The 16,370-nt window shown below is 41.8% G+C and overlaps 1 protein-coding gene across 1 annotated transcript in view; it reads right to left on the reverse strand.

Moving 5' to 3' along the window:
• The window catches only part of ERLIN2 (ER lipid raft associated 2), a 372,918-nt gene extending 358,375 nt beyond the window's left edge, over positions 1–14,543 (reverse strand). The window contains exon 1 of the mRNA XM_050801353.1: positions 14,539–14,543. The gene's annotated coding sequence lies outside the window, so the exon portion shown is untranslated. The remainder of the gene's footprint in view (positions 1–14,538) is intronic.
• Positions 14,544–16,370: the final 1,827 nt, after the last annotated feature.

The raw sequence follows: 16,370 nt of genomic DNA on the forward strand, positions 1-16,370 counted from the left end.
TTTCTTGCATGCTGACTGGTAGAGGCCTGGGGAAAACAGCCTTGAGCAACAACAAGCAGCAATGATTTCCCTGCCTGTGACAAACATGGTGCTGTTTAGTTATGGTTTGGAGCTGAGAGGCCTCAGTGGGTGCCTGAAAGCTGAGCTTGGGCTGAGAAGGGACAAGGGAAAGGGGCTCTGACTGATGGCAGGGTTGGCAGGTGGCACGCCCAACTTTTCCCTCTCCTGTTCTCCCCTGCTGCGGCCCTCGTAGCCCATCTTACTGTGATTTCATGGCAGCCCAGCTGAGGACAGTGACAGGATCATGGTTTCTCCTTGCAGATTCCTCGGCAGTGCCTGGAGAAGACCAGGAGAGGAAGCAGAATACCCTCCTCAAAGAAGCGGACTTCACCTCCAGACCTCCCAGCGGGACTTAGACAATGGGGCTAGGCAGTCACATGCCTGCACGTGGAAAGTTTCTGGGACTGTGCTTGGATCCCAGCTCTGCCTTTACTAGTCATGTGACCTTGGGAAAATCACTTGACCTCTTCGTATAGGATTCCTCATCTGTAAAAACAGTCTAAGATTAGGAGCTACCTCAGGGTTGTTGTAGGAATTAAATTAATTCATGTTTATAAAGTGCTTTGAACAGCGCCTGGCACATGGTAAGCGCTATGTGGTAAGTGCTATCTATTGATTACGTAAATAGAAGTGATCACCATTAGACTTTCCATGCAGATGATATTATGCATATGCATGTCTCCTGCATATGACATCATTGGATCATTTTGCAATGGTGGTGAGTTTATTCTTTTTCTTTTTGTTTTCTTCTTTTTTTTTTTGTCAGATGAAGAAACTGATGGGAAGTGAATTGGTTTGTGTTAAACATTAGGTTTGCTAGGTCTCTCACATATTTATTTAGTCCTCATAACAATTGTATAAAATAAATATTATTTATTCATTTATTTATTTGTAAAGATGGGTCTCACTATGTTGCCCAGACTGGTCTTGAACTCCCATGTTCAAGTGATCCTCCTGCCTTGGACTCCCAGAGTGTTGGGATTATAGGCATGTGCTACTGCACCCAACCTAAAAGAAATACTATTATCCCCATTTTACAGATTTGAAAACAGGCTCACACTTCAGAGTTCCATCCTAAAGAAAGTAGGATGTGACAGGGGAAGAAATCTGCTTTGCCCCCGCCCGGGGCCTGGCAGCTCCTCATGCTGGGGTGCACGGTGAGTGGGTGCACCACTCATCTGTACGTACTTGGCAGAAGCTGTCAAATCAGTTCACGTCACTCAGGTTGATTGGACGTAAAACACACACAGAGACGCCAAGCAATTACATTATTTTCAAATTACTCAGCTCTAGGAGAATGGAATGAGCAAACGGAAGAGCAGCAACTCTGAGTTATATTTCTCAAGACACTGGGGCTCCTGATGGCATAGCAGCAGCTTGGTAGAGCTTGGTAAAGAGACTTGGGGTTGGTACCTGAAGGGCAATTCTTTGGCCATGACACTGTAGGGAAAAACTTCCATGGGTGTTGAAAAGACAAGGCGAGGACAAGAAGAGTTGAAAAGGAGCTGCTCTGCAGCAACCTGGCTGTGGATGGAGGCAGCCACATGTAGCTTAGGTAGACTGCTATTGTAATTTTCTCTGCAACTGAAGAATTTGAAATGGGCTTGGGGATTAATGAAGAGCAGAATCTGGCTTCAGGGTGACAAGGTTTGCATAGAAATGGCCTTCTTGAGCAAAGGTAGTGACTCCTACCTTTTTTTTTTTTTTTTTTTTTTTTGTAGAGTTATGACACCCATGTGTTAGTCAACTTGGACTGTCATAACAAAATATCACACATTGGGTGGCTTAAACAACAGAAATTTATTTTCCTATAATTCTGGAGGCTGGAAGTCCAAGATCAAGGTGGTGGCAGAGTTGAGTTTCCTCTGAAGCCTCTCTCCTTGGTTTTCAGATGGGCGTCCTCTTGCTGTCTCTTCACATAACTGTTCCTCTGCATGCATGCCCCTGGGGACTCTTTCTTATCTTATAATGACACTAGTTCTATTGGATTGAAGTGCACCCATACGACCTCATCTAACCTTAATTGCATGTTGTAAGGCCCTAACTCCAAATACAGTCACATTCTGAGATACTGTGGACTAGGGCTTCAACATATAAATTTTGGAGCAATCCAGTTCAGCCCATAAAATCCCTTTTTGGTTGCTTGATTCTGTTTATTTGGTATCATGCCTTCCTTTTCCTAAAGAAATTTATGAATAGAATTACTTTCTAAGTGAAAGAAACAAAACTTATTTTTATTAAAAATTATTTTGAGACTCTTGTGACAAATTTTTAAGTAACTGAAGATTTTCCTGGAGCTTCTACAAAATCCTGGCTGAGAATCCCTGCTTTCTGGACAGTTGAGAAGGAAACACACTTAGTACAGCTGTTAGAGGAGATATAGTTGCAACCGCTGAGTGCTTATTATCTGCCAACTCAAATATATTGCCCAAGGGAATAACAAATATCCTAGTATTCTTGTTAAGTATATTGTGTAAGGTCACACAGCTCTTAAACAACAGCTTCGGGATTTGAACCTGGAATCTATCTGACTCCTAAGTCCAGATGCTGTTCACCACATTTGGTTGAAGCATGGCCAGTATTCATAACATACAACTATGATTCCATATCCTTTGCTAACTAATGTTCTTGTGTGTGCAAACCTTACAGGGCAGCCATTCACCACAACCCCTACTAGATGGCTTTCTGTAACGAGACTAGAACAGTAGTACTCTCCTTTTGAGAAGTCATTTGTAATTTTGTTGGTGGGCTGACATTTAGGTCCTGCTCTCTAGCCCTAGAGGGGATCCCATAACCTGGATCAGGCCAATGATGATTATCTCCATGACTGTAGTGGCTGGTCCAGCGGGGAGGGTCAGGCAGGTAAGCTGGCCCAACCTGAGTCCTTCTTGAGGATTTTAGAAACTGAAGGTAGGAGAGAAAAATTACCTCTCTTCTTCTGGGGAGCAGGATGAAGGTGGGTGGGTAGGCAGAGCTGTTGGGATGTGGATCCAGGGATCCTGGAAGTCCTGTCCTCCACCAGGTAAAGAATACATCCTGCAGAAGTAGAGAAGGGAGCCAGTACACAGAGAAGCAGAGCCAGGAGATGGAGAAGAATCCTGAGAGTGTGAAGGTCCCTGGGTCCAGCCATTGTCAAGGCTGAGTTCTACCCTCCTTAAGTTGTTTATCTTTCTTTCTTGCTTCTGTTAGAAGATGAACACTCAATGAAAAATCACCAAACATCTGAGGAAAGCCATCAAAATGAAATAAATGAAACAAACAAGTTCTTAAACACAAGTGAACAGCGTGGGCTGAGTTTTTGTCACTTGGAACTGGAAGCACTGACTATAATGCTAACCTCTGAGCAGGCCCACATGAGGGGCAGCTGGGGTGTGGTGTGATAATGCTGGGATATGAAATCAGGTGGTTGATTTGAGTTTGGCTCTGATATTATATCAACTGCATCGTTTGGGGGAAGACACAGTTTCTCAGAATTTTATTTAGTTGTAAAATAAATATAATGATATTACATGTTCTGTCTACCATCTAGAGTTTTTGTCAAGACAAATTGGGGTAAAGCATGTTCGAGAAAAATGTTAGCAAAATTTTAAGCCTGAAGTGAGTAAACAGTGACTCTGTCCTGAGAATACAGTGGAAAGCTGCCTCTCTGGCCATATGTGAAAATCTTCTGCCAGAGAAGATGAACACTCAATGAAAAATTGCCAAACATCTGAGGAAAGCCATTAAAATGAAATAAACAAAACAAACAGTTCTTATAAACAAGGAAACATAGATAATAGAGCCATCAGCACAGGCCTTTAAAAGAAAAGCAATTATATTTAATATCCTTAAAGAAATAAAAGAGGGCATTATATGTGTGAAACAAGAATAGGAAATTATAAAACAAGGACCGTTTTTTTTTTTTTTTTTTTTTTTTTTTTTTTTTTTTTTTTGATAGGGTTTCACTCTGTTGCTTAGCCTGGAGTTCAGTGAATGGCATGATCATAGTTCACTGCAGCCTTGAACTCCTCAACAATCCGCCCACTTCAGCTTCCCAAAGAGCTAGGACTACAGGCATATGCTATGATGCTCAGCTAATTAAAATTGTGTGTGTGTGTGTGTGTGTGTGTAGAAATAGGATCTTGCTATGCTGCCCAGGCTGGTCTTAAACTTCTGGTTTCAAGAGATCTTTCTGCCTCGGCCTCCCAAAGTGCTGGGATTACAGGCATGAGCCACTGCACTCAGCCCAAAATTGTTTTATATAAGACTAGTTAGAGAGCTTAAAGATGAACCATATGATTACTAAGGAACAGAATTGATTCAATCAGATATTTATTAACAGCCCGCCAGGTGCTCTCTGCTAATGCAGGGGATACAATAATGGGCAAAACCAGACATGGCCTCTGGACTCACATACTTACTAGTAAGTAAGAAAGGAATTTGTACAATAACCACACCAACCAATTTCAGACTGGGTGTGATGATTAGATGATTAGGGGGGTCAAGCAGAGCTTCCCTAGGGGAGTGACAACTGAGTTGAGATCTCAAGGATAAGTCAGAATTAACCAGGTGAAAAGGGAGAGTGAGTTCCAGGTAGAAGGGGCAGAATATGTAAATGTGCAAATCTAAGAGAATGCAGCAAGGCTGTGGTAGGTGGGCCAGAAAGAGTGAGGGGGAGTCTTAGAGAGTCTGAGGTTGGGGAAGGGGTGAAGCAGGGACAGATCATGTCAACGAGAAGCCTTTATAAGTTTGAACTTTAAGCCAACTTTTGTTTGGAAGGTAGGAGAATTCTCTTCTTGCAAAAAGAGATTTAAAACCCCCCTCCCATTATCCAGTATTCAGAATATTTTTCCTCAAAGAGAAAATGCAAACTTCAGGTTCGAGAAGGAGAGTTTTATTATCACGCAGCTCATAGTCAGCATTTTGCTGATCACAGGAGGAAGTGAAACTGCCCATAGAAATCATGTGTCGATAAAACCAAGAGATGGGGCCCCTGGGGACCGCAGGTAGCAATTGTGCCAGTTGAGACCAGGAGAGCCCCTGTGATCCATGTTCATGCTGAGGTTAAACAGAGCCCAGGCAGTGGGGAGGGGAAAACAAGGCGGCAAACTCAGAAAGAAGTAGATATGGCATGAGGAAGAGGCAGAGAGGGACAGAGGAAGATAGAGACAGAGACAGAGAGAGGGAGGAGGAGAGGGCACACACTTAGTTCACGGTGTCTTTGAGTTCTCTATTCCAGTTCCTGTGAGGCCTTGCTGAGCTAGTGTTCTACTTCTTGGGTTTCCATGAACTTCCTTTTAAGGTTCCGCTTATATCCTTACAGCTAATCCCTTTTTAATCTCCTGAGAAAAGAAAGAAAATGAAATAGAATGATAACTATTTTCTACTTAAAGACTGCCGTATTCACAGGGAATAAGTAAAGGCTGAGATTTAGTAACAGTGTTCTTGTAATAAGAGGCTTGACATTCTAGCCTGACAGCAAGGGATAAGAGCAGAAGAGCATTTTTCCTGGACCATGACCATTCTCTTAGCTGGTGGAATAAAGGTTATTGCCACATCCCTAAAGAAGAGCAGCTGAAGACATATAATTCTGTAACCTGTATAGTCAGATGCATATAATATTTTGGTACTCTGTTTGATTTTTATACAAAATATGACTTTAGCCATTCTTAACCTCTTAATATCTTCTTCATAAAGACATTAAAATAATTTTTGAAGTATTACTGTAGACTAGCACCTCCCAAATAGCATTCCTTGAAAGACTATCATCTCTAGATATACAACTGTATATTGTGTGATAAAAGACTAGTTGGTTAAAAAAATTGGGAAACACTCTTGGAGATTCATAATGCACATTTGTATATTAAAGGCTCTGAGAAGTCCTTCAGTGAAGAAGCTTGTTGAACTTTAACCCAGTATGCCCCAAATTCATTTAACTACTGTCGCCTATGCTTATGTGCAGTGGCGCGATCTTGGCTCACTGCAACCTCTGCCTCCTGGGTTCAAGCGATTCTCCTGCCTCAGCCTCCAAAGTAGCTGTGATTAAAGGCGCCTGCCACCATGCCTAGCTAATTTTTATATTTTTAGTAGAGATGGGATTTCACCATGTTGGCCAGGCTGGTCTTGAACTCCTGACCTCAAGTGATCCACCCTCCTGGGCCTCCCAAGGTGTTGGGATTACAGGCATGAGCCACTGCGCCTAGCCTAATTATGAAATCTTTTTTTAAATGAGCGCCTATTAAAATCCTTCTGGACACAAATAATATGAGGAATAGAACTTAGGAAACACTATTATGATTCTAAGAATGTTCATGTTGGCTATGGTATGGTAAAGTTGGCATGACCACAAGAGTGAATGAGAATAAAGCTTGAAAAGAAAAAGTTGATTACACTTGCAGATCCCAGAGAGGAGGTCACCACATGCCTCACTGGGCCACAGGAGAAGCACCAGGTTTGGGCCAGGTGGCAGAAGACAAGAGTGTGGGGAGAGCCTGAGCCATTTCTGCAGGAAATGCAAGGCAGGGCAGAGTGGTCAGGTTAGAGTTGGCTAGTTTGAATAATTCTGGTGGGCTTTGAGCTACAGGAGTGGTCTCTAGTTGGCTGGTACCTGGCTCTGGGATGACTTAGGGGAGAGGAAATATTGGCTTGATATGTGAGAGTTAGAGAAGGAGGTGGTTGATGCTACAGATGTGGGACTGGTTTGTTTGTACATAAGAAACATACTCCTTGCTGAGTCTTTTACTGAGGCTAAGAAGGGACTGGCCAGGAAGGAGCAGTCTCTCCTTTGTCAGAAAGCTTTTTAAGATTTCAAAACATCATAAAATATAAAAAATACAAAAACACAGTCAATACAGTGATGTAGGGATATTTTGGACGAGTGTACCCTGATTAACTTCTGAAGTCTAGATTTTGGAGACCAAAGTGGGCAAAACCCAAGTGAGATGAGCAATTCCTCATTAAAAAATTTTATTTTTATTGTATCAATCACAGTCTAGTCAGAAAAAGAAACCAACCTATGTATTTCAAACAAAGGATATTTAATACAGGAAATAGGCTACAAAGACCTTAGATAGTCAAGGAGCAAAAAAGGGGAAATTAAGGTAAATCAGAGATTATTTAGGGCTGGAGGAACAAAAGAATGGTGATGGGGTTTCCAGAACCTAAGAGCAAAGAAAGCAGATTATAGTCTCAAAAGTTGTGATGGTGGTGATGTGTACCTGTAGTCCCAAGCTACTTGGGAGGCTGAGATGGGAGGATCACTAGAGCCTGGGGAGGTTGAGGCTGTAGTGGGCCATGATCACACTACTGCACTCCAGCCTGAGTGACAGGCCAAGACCCTGTCTCAAAAGTAAAAAGCTGAGGTGATGGAAGAAACACTATTGGAAGAAGAAAGAAAAGAAACAGGAGAAGAGAGAGAGAGAGACAGAGAGAGAAAGACAGAGAGAGAGAGAGAAAGACAGAGAGAGGGGGAGAGAGAGAGAGAGAGGAGCAAAGACATCTCCCTTCCTCTCTTGTCTTGATTTTTCTGCCAGTTAGACAAAACTTAACTGGAAGCCAACTGCCAAAGAGACCGGGGAAATGTAGTTTTCAGACTTCCAGCCCCATTATTATGGAGGGAAGTTGTGGGACCATGCTTAATGAAGCTCAGTTTTGGCTCGGGGCAGTTTTGTAGAGAGCTGTATATTACTAGCTATTATTATGAAGCTATCATTCAAGTCTTAATGGACCAGCCAAACAATCATTTAGACTTATACTCTCTTCTAAATTAATTAGTAGTTCGACTAATCAGTGTGATCATTTAAGGCCAACATGCTGCAAGAGAAAACATGTGTAAATAAGTTTTTTTAAATTATTCAAATAAGAGAAAATTCTACATGAAAAAAGTCTCTAGCAGTAAAACTTTTCATAGAAAAAAAAAAAACCCAAAACTACACCTGAAAAGAACCTGAGTGTTTAATAATAGGTGATGAACTAGGATAATTTTAGTATATTACTTAGACTCGTATGTATTTATCACAAATAATAAGTGTTGGTGTTACATAAGAAAACCCATTCTTGGGAAAGGTTTAAATGCTAACCAAAGCAACTTATTTTTAATTAATATTTTTAGACTCTATGCTGTCATACTGAATTCACTGCTAGCTAAGAGACCTATCAGAGATTTAAATATATTTTCTCGAGGTTTTCTGTGGGTTTTCTTTTGGTTCTATCTATGTGACAGAGGCTCTTTCTAAAAGTATGTAGTTCACTGTGGGTCAGCTCCAGCAGTAACCGTCCTCACTGCACCACATACTCCTCTGTAGATGTGCATTCAGTGGGAGTTCCCTCCAGCCCCAGGACTGCAGCAGCAGCCAAATGTTGAGTGGATTGAGTGCCAGGTGGATCCAAGACTTTTCCTCCCTTCCAGAAGGTGCTAGAAGCTCCTCTAACTGAAGGCAGGGTGGGTCACGTGGGGCTGGCTGAAATGCTCCAACTTTTTCATAAACCATGGGTGGTCCAGTTTAGACTGATAGGAATCTTCTTGTCGTTCTTTTTAAATGGATGAAACTGATGGAAATAAAAGGTGGAAAATATATTTAAAAAAGAAAACCAATTCTTTTAAACAATATGTATTCAGCACCTATCATGTGCTAGGCACCATAATTAATGACAGGCATAAAAACACAAATGGGACCTTGGCCTCTGTTCTTATGGTTCCTATAATCCCATGGAGGAGACAGCCTTATAAACATGAAAAAGGGTTTACAACTTACCTAAGAAATTAGAATGGCAAATTTTTATGTATACAAATTTTCTATAATGAACATGTGTTATATGTATAATAAAAGTAGTAAATTCTTGTAATATAGTTTTTATAACTATGTAAAACACCTAATTATTAGTAGAGAACACAAAAGAGTGAAAATAATTGTGTTAGGGTAATCCTAATATGATATTTAGTTTTATTTCAACTTGGCCAGGCTATAGTCCCAATGATTTAGTTAAACATTAATCTAGATGTTGCTGTGCAGGTATTTTGTAGATGTGGTTGACATCTTCCATCAGTTGACCTTATGTAAAGGAGAGGCCTCTGGGTAATGCAGGTGGGCCTCATTCAATCAGCTGGAAGGCCTTAAGGGAAGACACTGAGGTTTCCTGAATAAGAAATTCTCCCTCAAGACTGTAGCATCAGCACTAGTCACAATAGCAAAGACATGGAATCAACCCAGGTGCCCACCAATGCTGGATTGGATAAAGAAAATGTGGTACATATACACCATGAAATACTACACAGCCATGAAAAAGAATGAAACCATGTCCTTTGCATCAACATGGATGCAGATGAAGGCCGTTATCCTAAGTGAATTTATGCCAAAACAGAAAACAAAATATCACATATTCTCACCTACAAGTGAGAGCTAAACATTGAGTACACATGGACATAAAGATGGGACTCCAAAAGGGGGAAGAAGGGAGGGCGACAAGGGTTGAAAAACTTCCTATTGGTTACTCTGTTCACTATCTGAGTGATGGGATCAACAGAAGCCCAAATCTCAGCATCAGGCAGTATACTCTTGTAACAAACCTGCACATGTACTCCCTGAATCTAAAATTTTTTTCCCAAAGACTACAGCATCAGCTCCTGCTGCAGCCTGCTGGGCTGTCTTTGGATTTTGGACTTGTGTGAGCCCGTTCCTTAAAATAAACATCTTTATTTCATATGTATATTGTATATATTTAACACACATAGACACACACACAAACACACACACACACAAAACCCCTTACCTCCTGTTGGTTCTGTTTCTCTGGAGAACCTGACTGATACAGCTACTGCCTTTTTCTTTTAAATAGTCCTTAATTTAATGTTGGTTTAATCATGTATAATTTCTTTATAGGATCTTCTGTCTTTATGAGCCCCTTTGGCTATCTTTTCTCAGTCCTCCAACAACTTCTGCCCACCACTGGCTCACAGATTCCCAAAGCCTACCTGTTAAGGCAGAATCTAATGGAGACAAGGGCCAGAGTGTCTTAGCTTGCACATTTTTTCTCTCCAAATTGGCTACTGAGCAAGGGCAGTGGTTGCTTTCAGGCTCAAGGCCAGAACAGCTCTGTGCATGCCTGGACTCCATCAGCTCTTTGTTGAATCCCAGAGAGCTGTGCTACCATAAGGGACAGTGGCCCATCGAGGGCAGTATTTTTAGACAACCCAGGACAGTTTGGCTAAGACTAGCACAAAAGTCCCAGGAGCCCTGGGTAGTGTGACATCCCCAGCATTCTTCAACCCCCACCTCACCTAGAAGGGGATTGGACAGTGAGCCTTTACTGATTCACTCTCCAGTCCAAAGCATGGTCTTGTATTTCTTGAGAGGTGGCATTGTCAAATAAACGCAGATCCTGGGAACAGAACCTTGGATGGCAATCTCAGCTAAGCCACTTTCTGGTTGTGTGAGTGCCTCCAATGTATTTAACCATGTTGTGACTCTGTTTCTCATCTGTAAAGTGGGAATATCTATTCAACCAAACTTGCACGGTTGTGGTGAAGATGTCAAATATAATGTGTAATTTTCTAGCACATAGTAGGGGGGTCCCACAAATTGTAATCACTATGATGATTATATCTTTGAGGGTGAGGACGAATTTTGGAAAAGCCTTTGGACACCTTTCCTAAGAAGTGGAGATCATAGTCACCTCCCACATCCAGCTGAGGGTAAAGAAAGAAAGGATGTTTGCAAAGCACACTGAACCCTGAGAAGATACCAGGATTTCACTGTCATTTAATATTGCCACCATGTTGGTTAATAACATATTGACCAACTCTACAAATAGTGGAGAAAATTTACTATCGCTCAGAGATTTTGTTTTTGCAGCTATGTTCTTCTCCCAGAAAATATGCAAACAGTAAATAAATAGCTTTTTCCTCTTTCTTTCTTCTTTCTTTCTTTCTTTCTTTCTTTCTTTCTTTCTTTCTTTCTTTCTTTCTTTCTTTCTTTCTTTCTTTCTTTCTTTCTTTCCTTCTCTTCTCTCCTTCTCTCTCTCCTTCCTTCCTTCCTTCCTTCCTTCCTTCCTTCCTTCCTTCCTTCCTTCCTTCCTTCCTTCCTTCCTTCCTTCCTTCCTTCCTTCTTTCTTTCTTTTCCTCATGCACCATATTTATAATGGTCTTGGCCTGGTGGGTGGGTGCCTGTTTGTGCTCCCACATTCTCCTAGGCCCCAGGACTCAATGCTAGTTAGCTTTCATGTATCTGCATGTGGATTATCCACTTAATGAAGCGTTTGCCAGGAAAGTTTTAATCCTAACCAAGCTTTCTCCTAGCATCCCCCTCTCCTTCTTTTCCCTCCCTCAGCCCTCACCCAGCTGATGTGTGCTTAGGAAATGCAAACTAATTTTAAAATTCGCTAGAGCAAAACATGATTAGAATGGTTAAGTCTGCTGCCAAAAATAAAATCAGCTAATGCATTCCATATATTTAGATTTCCAAAATTAAGTTGAAATGATGCTTAGTTCATCCAAAGTTTGGGTTGATATACATCATCCCATACCTCTGCTAGTTGACCCTACTTTTTCTGGCAGCAATAAATTTGGCTCTCCTGCAAATGGCATCACCTTTTCCATATCCTAAGGCAGTGTTTTTCCTCTCTCAGCCTGCTGAAAATGGGTCCCATTCCCTGTAAAAGATGGTGAAGAACCTCTACCACTCTGGGGAGAAGCAGCAACCAAGAAACACTTCTGGCTCTGTCTAAACTTAGGTTCTTCTCTTCTTTAATTCCCTCTATTCAGCTTTGCTGGATGGTCATGGGTTCGTCTGAGGAAAGGTGCTTCGGTTAAACCAAGTGCTGGCACTGAGAGATACAAGAAAGTCTTAGAAGTCAAGTTGTTGCCCACAGGGAGCTCACAATCTCTTTGTGGAGACAAGGTTAGCATTACAGTATAGCGCACATAACAAAGTACAATTAATTGCTAAATTTTTTGGCAGAGAGTATAAGGAGAAACCCAAAGGAGAGATTATCAGCAAGGGCTGGAGCAGTTTTCGTGATGAAGGAGGCACTTGTATTAGGAGGAGGATAGGTTATGGGAATCGAGAGGGCATCTTAGGTGAAATAATCGACTGGAGTAAATGTAACAACGTAGAAATGAGGGAGGCTCATGGTTGCAGGACAGCAAAAGAAATTAGCCTGACTTGAACAGAAGCACCGTGTTAGGGAGTTGTAGAAAATAGAGGTGTTTTAAGACTCTTTTGTTTGCAGGTAACAAAAAGAAATCTGATCTATTTTAAGAAAAAAGAGGAATTTATTTGAAGGATACAAAGGAATATCATGGGCCTCCAGTAGAGCAGTGCACGGAACATCGCGTCTGGATCCAGGAAGTTCTCACAGTATCTCTTGTCTTCATTCTGCTGCAGAGCTAACTTCTTCAGTTGTCCACAGCATCTCGAGTGCTCTTGTTCATTCTCCAGTCTACTGGCTGTTATTCCACCTCAATTCCAAATTCCTGGGAGAGAGAGAACCTGTGGGTTGCACTGCGTAAGCGCGGACATGACTGCTGCTGCCCCTCCTGGGTGGGAGGGTTGGAGTGGCGAGGGAGTTGGGGTCAGTCCTAGGAAAGGAGAAAAAGAGTGAATTCAACAGATGAGTGAGAATGGCTAGGACAGGCCGCCTGCCATTGGCTTCTTTCAGAGTCTGTGAGGAAAACTGGGTGAAAAGACTCCAGTTGGATGGGATTCTATAGGGTACCTCGCTTTTGGTAACTCTTGAAAAATCCCAATTTTGAAAGCAGAGAAACTGACTTGTGACTACTCACTTCTTGGAAGAGATATACCACAACCCCTTTCCACTCTCGGTGACACTTTCCAATTAGGTTTCTAATTGTGCCCATCTTATCTGTAATGCACCCTTGATTTGGAGACCTTCCTCCTTTAGTGGGATCCAGGATCCCACCCTGGGCCCAACCTGGGTCTGGCACCCTCCATGCTGGAAGGACCCAGGAGGGAGAGATGATCATCACAGTTGGCCAGTGGCTGCCTGCTGGTTGGAATGTGAGCTTTCTGAGGGCAGGGATAGGTCCTCGAGACACTTTGTCTCTATCCAATACCTGCTACCTGTTGATACTGATGAGTGCTTATTGAGCAGAATGAATAAAGTCAGTTCCCAGATATAAGCAATTCATAGGCAAGGAGCAGCTTAAGGAGAATATAGCTTTATTATAAATAAGGGAAATAATCATAGTAATATGTCCCTTCCTGGAGAAACATTACATATGACACTACTTCTGGTCCTGCCAACAGTGTCACTTGGGGGCTGGATGACCCCAAGTTCTGTTTAGATTTAGGGCATATTTTGACTGACCCACCTCAAATCATGCCCTGAGACCTTTTGAATATCTTCCGTCCAAAGGGGAGTCCCATGCCAAGCTGACCCCAGGTGCAGCTGCATCCCTTTGGGAAGGATGGGAAGCTGGCTCCAGTCACCAGAAAGAAAAACCCCACCCTTTCAATGGTGGCCCCGGGGATGGGGTGGGCGGGATGGGGTAGAGAGAAGGAACCGGCCTCCCGCAACCTACCAGTCCCTGGGCTCAGCCCCCTTAGCAGGGCTCCAGGTGAAAGGCGGTCCGGAGGGTGGTCCACCCTGGCGAACTCCTTGCCTTCCACGAGAAGACGACGACAAATGAGACAAAATGAAAAATATAATGATGCATATTATATTAATCATCCTCTCTTTTTCTGACACAATAAATCTTCTCTTTAAACTCAGGGTAGTGATTGCATCATCTCCCTCTCCCCTCGAAACAGCACAGATTAAGATAAAGTGATAGTACTGTGTCAAAGAGAGCTTTACTGCCACACTTGGGATACAAAGAGAGAGGTTAATTTATCATCGCTGGGGAGAACTGACAGAAGAGAGATATACTACCGAAAGGGGATTTAGCACAGGGCCAAGAAACTTCACACTATTTTTACCATCTGTCACATGCTCTAACAAAGCAGGGCAAAATATGAAGAAAGGAAAAATGAACTATCAAACACTGATGTAATGCAGCCCATAAATCTAATTTAATTACTTTGCATGGAGACAGGTCCTCGAGTCTGTGTGAATATACTGGATTTTCTTGGCAACTTAACAACTAAGTGTTTTAATAACATCACACTATAATTTATTCTGCTTGAAACACAAAACCCCTTTTGTGAGAGTTTCATTTTTGAGAACTGTTAATTTTTTCGGCTAATGTCAAAACTGGCATAAATTCACATGTGAACTTGAAGCCTGACTGTGAAAAAGGCTTAGGTTACTGCATGTCTTTTTATTGTTTGGCACTTTTCCCCTCTTCTGCATGCATTAGAAATAATTGGGCTTTGTTGATGACTTAGGTGAGGAGAGTTGTCTTGCAATTAGGTTTAAATATAATGACAAAGGGTGTGTGGGGGAAATCTTTGTACAATATGAAGAGGTAAGAAAATGCAATGGGGAAAAAAATCCTTATTTTCCAGCAGAATAGCAAAACCTCAAGTGCAATATTCCTGGAACCAGGCTGTCCCCAGGACCATGAGAATTTTGCTCTGGAGGATGTAAGATCTCAGGGCCAAAGGGACGCTGGGAAGGCAGGTCTGCCCTAGAGGGAACAACCGGGAGGAGAAAATAAATCAAAAATAAAATTAATATTCATTGGGTGTCTTCCCGAATTTGGATGCAGTTACAGAAATTATTGTTAATAATGAAAGCCATATATCAAAGGTTATAAAATTCATCTGTGCTAGGACACTATTTTTTTTAGGCTTTGTTCTGAACCATTAAAGATGACATATTGCATTTGTGTGCTTCTGTGTATAATAAGATACATTTAGGTCTGAATCTAACCTAAACTGGCAATTTTGGCATTGAACTCAAGTTCTTAAATGGGGGCCATGACACTACAGTCCAGGGGAGGTCGGCTGAACCCATCCGTTCTCCCATGACCTCACCCACTAAGACAGGATGGATGGGTAATTAATTTGTTAGATCATCAGTGATTCATGTTGGAAAAATAAAACTCTAAGTCTCTTGACAAATTCATTTGAAATATAATGGGAAAAAAGGATAAAAACTCCTATCCCCCCTCTCCAAAAAAACCCCTGAATCCTCATGCTGAAAGCAAATCTAAATACAGAGATAGACAGTTTGCTGAAGTTCATTTATGTTTTTCCTTCAGCAAAACTGAATATATCTTTACCATATGAAAATCTTTGTTGGACACACCTTGGGTGGAGGGGTACATGCATTCGGGTAGTAGAGATATATCAGACTGAAAAATGACTACAGTTTAGGACATTCTAAGAAAGTTTAACCTATCAGCTAATATCCGTGAAGTTCATTGGGAGGGCAGATATGGAGTTGGTGATGGTATGGAATCTGGATAAAACAGAAGTGATTCATCTGGAAAATTCTTTTCTTTTTTTGAGACGGAATTTAGCTCTTTTTGCCCAGGCTGGAGTGCAATGGAGCGTTCTCGGCTCGCCACAACATTTGCCTCCTTGGTTCAAGCAATTGTCCTGCCTCAGCCTTTCTGAGTAGCTGGGATTACAGGCGTGTACCACCACCCAGCTAATTTTGTATTTTTAGTAGAGATGGGGTTTCTCCATGTTTGTCAGGCTGGTCTCGAACTCCCGACCTCAGATGATCGGCCCGCCTTGGCCTCCGAAAGTGCAGGGATTACAGGCATGAGCCATCGCACCCAGCCCATCTGGAAAATTCTAACAAGTGTTAGACCCCACCAGGAAATTGACCACAATCTGCATATTGTTGAATATTTACTGAATGTCATCAGTGATTTGGTCTATGTCAAATATCTAGGGCTAACCAAGGGCCTTGAAGCCAGGAAACTGAGGTGCAAAGGTATTCAGAGAAGTGCTTTCAAATAAATTTATCTTCATGCCTTTTTCTGAAGTTCATATTCCCCGGTTTAGACTTGGAAAACACTCAATTCTTGTGGTTTCTTGTTCTGTTGAATTTGTGTGGGAGAGAAATGTCCAACCTTGAACTCTGAATGGAGCCCAGTGTGAAAAGTAGTGGTTTTCAGCTGTGCTATTTCAAATGCTCTCATTGGTATTTTTAAAGGCTTCCCACATATTCGGTTACTGACCTGGGGCCCGGAATAGTGAACATTAAAAATAAAATTAAAAAAAAAACTCAAGCCGCCAGTATTTACTTATGAACTGACTTGGTTATAGCCCAGCAATCCAACTGCCTGAAAATTAGTGTACAAATTGGAAGTTTGAAGGGTTTCCTTTTTGTCATTTTGATTTCCTCATCTGAAAAATGGGGATATTAATACCTACCTCCTGGAGTTGTTGTGAGGATTAAATGCAGCTACATATGTAAAG

Source organism: Macaca thibetana, chromosome 8 (genome assembly GCF_024542745.1).
Source record: "Macaca thibetana thibetana isolate TM-01 chromosome 8, ASM2454274v1, whole genome shotgun sequence".
NCBI lineage: Eukaryota > Metazoa > Chordata > Mammalia > Primates > Cercopithecidae > Macaca > Macaca thibetana.